We start from the raw sequence: 5000 nt of genomic DNA, 5'->3' as shown, positions 1-5000 counted from the left end.
GAATTGGAAGAGTTGGAGCGGCAGGGGCGAGAAGCAGGGTTTGCACCGCGCAAGTCCCTGATGCGGACCCCCCCGCCGCGCGATACATCGGTGCGTCCACGGGAAGATGGTGCTCGGAAGCGCAAGGGTACATCGCCCCTAGAATTGGAGGAGGCGACGCGGCGGCGGGTATGCCAGGTGCGTACGCCTGGCTCAGCTTCTCCACGTGCGGAGACGGGACCTACGGCGGAGTTACCGAGAGAGCCCGACACAAACGCTCCGACAACCGTGGGCAAATATGTCGCGGAGGCGAACTCGGCCGGGGAGGCGATCATGGCGGCGACATCGGCGTCGACGTCGAAACTTAACAAGTTGGAGATAGCACAGATAGGCACACAGGTGCAGAAATTAACAGGCATCATTGCCCTCCTGTCGGCGCAGCTGGGCGAAGAGCGCCTTAAGATATGCGCGCTGGAGCACGGTGCGCGCAGCGGAAGACAGGAGGAGGGCACGACTCCTAAAGAATCGGCAAACAGTTACGCGAACGCGTTGAATACGGGGCGAGGTCCTAAACCAAAGCCGTCATCGGCGGGAACGGTGTTGGCCTTCTACCCAGCGGCGGAGAAGTCGGAGGAGATAAAGACTGCGGACCAAACAAAAGCGGCGTTGAAGAAGGCGTTGGACCCCCAGACCTTAGGCGTCGGAATTGCGCAGGTGCGCAAGATAGGGAACGCGGGTGTGATTGTCCAGGCAGCGAGCAAGGGAGACGCGGACAAAATTAGGCGCGCGGTACCGGACAATTTGCGGGTGCAGGTCCCGAAACCGAGGGCCCCTCTCGTTGCGGTCGTTGCGGTTGACGGCGCTAGGGTAGACTCGGGCGCATTCCTGAGGGCGCTGCGCACCCAGAACTTTGCGGGTCAACAAGAGTGGCGAAAGGAGGAGGTCGACGTGGCCTTCAAGAAGAGCGCGCGAGGAGGAGCGTGCACCACGGTGGTGCTGCGGTGTAGCCCAGCTTGGCGAGACAAGCTGGTCTCCAAAGAGCGGGTCTATATAGAGTGGGAGCGTCATGTCGTGCGCGATTACGCCGACGCTACCTGCTGCGGGAAGTGCCAGGGCTACGGGCACGCGGCACGCTTCTGCAGGGCAACGGTGGACACCTGCGGGAACTGTGGCGAGGATGGCCACACGCATAAAGCGTGCAAAAACACCTTCCGTAGGTGCGCCACCTGTAAAAAAGCAGGGAAGCCGTCGGAGGACCACCGAACCGCTTCGGTACAGTGCCCGGCGAGACAGGCGGCGGAGAAGCGATCCTTAGAAAGAACCAACTATGGATTATAGGTCCATAGGCGGTTCACGAGGAGACAAGACGGACATCTCGGTCGGACAAGTAAACCTGCAAGGGTCGGCGATGGCCACCAAGGAGCTGCCGGCTCTCGCGAGGAATCTGGACCTCAGCGTCTGTCTGGTGCAAGAACAATACCCGGCAGCTAGGCTGCCGGGCCTGTACCAGCACGATGTGGCCCCAATGGCAGGAATCATCGTGCTGAGAGACGATCTGGCAGTGCTCGTACTCCGCAACTTGTGCACGTCTCACTGTTTCGTGGCACAGCTAGGAGGGGGGGAAAACACCGTGTACGTGGTGTCGGCGTACTTCCAGTACAAGGATGAGATAGCCCCACACCTGGAGCACTTGGAACGAGTGCTGGAAGCGCTTCGAGGAAAATGCGTGGTCATAGGTGTCGACACAAACACCCACTCTCAGCTGTGGTACAGTCGCGAGGACCAGTGTGAAGGAAGAGGTAGAGTGGCAGAGCAGCGTAGGACGGCTATGGAGAGTTTCGTGCTGTCGTGGGGTCTCCTGGTCCACAACGTCCAAGGCCAACCGGACACCTTTAGTTCACCGAATGGGAGCTCCAACATTGACGCGACTCTGGGAACGAGAGGAGTTCGGATCGACGGATGGACCGTGCACGCCGATCTCAGCGCGAGTGACCACCGCCTGATTACGTTTGTGATCCATCTCGGATCAGCTAGTTCCTCGGGACAACTGCATCAGGCGCGTAGCAGTGAACAGGGCATGGAGCCGATAAGGTTTCGTGACCGCGGGGTGGATTGGGACCGGTTCCGCTCGGACTTAACGTTGCGCGTGGGCAGGATAACGTTTAACGCTCCTGCTCAGGCTATTTGTTCGGCGTTTACTTCCGCTGTCGTGACTTCGGCGGAGAAATGTTTGGGGGTGGTGAAGCCTAAACGGCATGGGGGCTACGAGTGGTGGTCGGGTGAACTGGACGGCCTCCGCAGGCAGCATAATAAATTTCGTCGGGAGTGGCAACAGGCAAGGCGCGCGGGCGGCCTGTGCGAAGAGATTGCGCGAAAACGCTTTCATCTTGCCCGTACTAGGTACCGGAAGGCAATGCGGAATGCCGAAACCGAGCACTACAGAAGAATTTCCGACTCTGGGAATGAAGATCCCTGGGGAATGGCGTACCGGCTCGCTAGCGGGCGCGTGCGCCCACCCTCGGGAGTAGTAAACGGTATGAAGCTATCGCAGGGATTTGCTACGAACATGGAGGAAGCGATGTCTGGAGTTCTGGCGATCATGTACCCGGACGATGATGTGGCGGTCGATTCGCCGTACCACTCAAGGGTACGCCTTGCCGCCGCTTTCGCGCCGTCGGGAAAAGACGTGGACATAGTGGACAGGTCAGCACTCGATAGGATCGTGAAGAGCCTACCTAATAAATGTCCGGGGCTAGACGGTATCACGGCGAGGATTGCCAAGGTCGTTTGGAATGTGGCCGCGTCGGAAATGATGTATATTTACAGCAAGTGTGTCCGAGAAGGCGTGTTTCCAGACGTTTGGAAGATCGGAAGGCTGGTTGTTATACCGAAGGGCAATGGGAGACCACTCACGGACCCGAAAGCGTACAGGCCCGTTACGCTTCTGTCGGTACTGGGGAAGATCCTGGAGAGGCTGATCTGCGAGTGTACACCGGGCCTATACGGCCGTATATCGCCCAATCAGCACGGATTCATGCACGGGAAGTCGACGGTGACTGCTTTGAGCAGAGTATTGGACGTCGTGCGAGAGACGAACCACAAGTACGTCCAGGCCATCCTATTGGATATCTCGGGCGCGTTCGATAACGCATGGTGGCCGATGGTCCTGGTCAAGTTTAAGCAGGGCGGCTGTCCTCGCAACGTTTATAGACTGCTGTGTTCGTACTTTACCGGTAGAAGGGTGGGGATGTTCGCGAATAACGTGTCCGTCTGGAAGAACTCTACCATGGGTTGCCCACAGGGCTCTGTTTTAGGGCCGACACTGTGGAACATTCTGGTGGACGATTTGTTGCGGATGGCGGTGCCCCCAGGAGTAGAGCTGGTAGCTTACGCGGACGACGTCACGGTCTTGATCGAGGCGAACTCCCGGGCGGACATCGAGTGGAAGGCGGCGACCACTCTTCAACTGGCGCTCGAATGGGGCCAGCGGAATAGGCTGTCGTTTTCGTCTTCGAAAACGCAGTCTATAACATTGAAGGGCAGGTTCCAGCGTCCGCCGGTGATCCGGCTGGGGGGCGACTCGGTGAAGGCCGTCGGCGTGGCGAAGCTGCTCGGCGTGGTGCTGGACGAGCGCGGCACGTTTGCGGAACACGCGCAAGACATCGGCGACAGAGGTGCAAGGTGCTTCGGGAAGATGGCTAGAGTGTCTGCCTCCAACTGGGGTATCAGATACCCGGCGCTCCGGTTGTTATACTACGGAACATTTGTCGCGACCATTACGTACGCGGCTGCGGTGTGGTATGGCAGATCTCTTGCGTTTGTGGTGGCGAGTCGGCTGCTGCGAGCCCAGAGGTCTGCGTTGGTGCTCTTGACGAAGGCCTATCGGACGACAAGCACGCCGGCGCTGGCCGTCCTGGGCGGCGTGCTGCCGGCGGATCTCGAAGTGTACCGTGCGGGCAAGATTCAGGCGACGAAAAGGGAAACGGCCAAGGGAGAGGTCAATGACCTAAAGCGTAGGGTCCACTCCGAGGTGGTTGACAAGTGGCAGGAGCGCTGGGAGGTCGAGGAGAGGGGGCGCGACCTGCAGCGCTTCTTCCCTTGCGTCAGGGGTAGACTTCGCGCGGCGTGGGTAGCGCCCGACTACTTCACGTCGCAGCTTTTGGCAGGTCACGGCGCGTTCAACGGCCGCCTGCGGGACCTTGGTCTCAAAGAGGTCGGGACGTGCCCGTGCGGGCTTGCGGAGGAGTACAGGGATCACGTCCTATGGGAGTGCGGGCTGTACGATCGGGAGAGGGAGGAGATGCTGGACCGCGTGGTGACGAGCGGGCCGGGACCGGTTTACTTCGCGGATCTCGTGGCCTCGGAGGCGAACTATGCCGCGTTCAGTAGATTCGCACGCGCCTGGCATCGCGCGAGAAGCGAGATAGATGCCGAGGAGAAGGGACTGAGGCGAGCACTGCACGAGCAATACACGACGGGACGCGACGCTGACGTGGAAAGATCGACACCGACGACGAGCCGTTCTCTTGTGTTGTCCGCAGCCCCCCGGGGGGAGAATGCGCCTCGCGCAGCCCTCTCGAGAGAGAGGGAGAATGCGCACGGGACAGAAATTGCGTAAATTTGTAGGGAGTCAAGAGAGTGCGCCGGTGACGATGCACAGAGTGCGTAAAGACTCACCGGCGCATCTCCCATTGATTCGGTCGAGACCCGGTCCGCATGACCGCGAGGTCGGAAGGACCATGGGAAGGTTGGTGGGTTATGTCCCTATCTACTATCTAGCGAAACCACAGCCAAGGGAACGGGCTTGGGAGAATCAGCGGGGAAAGAAGACCCTGTTGAGCTTGACTCTAGTCTGGCATTGTAAGGAGACATGAGAGGTGTAGCATAAGTGGGAGATCGTTCGCGGTCGTCGCTGAAAAACCACTACTTTCATTGTTTCATTACTTACTCGGTTGGGCGGAAGCGGTGCGCGGTCGATTTTGCAATCGGCTCGCGTACGGTGTTTCGTTCCAAGCGTGTAG

This window comes from Pieris brassicae, chromosome 14 (assembly GCF_905147105.1).
Source record: "Pieris brassicae chromosome 14, ilPieBrab1.1, whole genome shotgun sequence".
In the NCBI taxonomy this organism is placed as follows: domain Eukaryota; kingdom Metazoa; phylum Arthropoda; class Insecta; order Lepidoptera; family Pieridae; genus Pieris; species Pieris brassicae.
Note: the sequence above shows the minus strand (reverse complement) of the source record.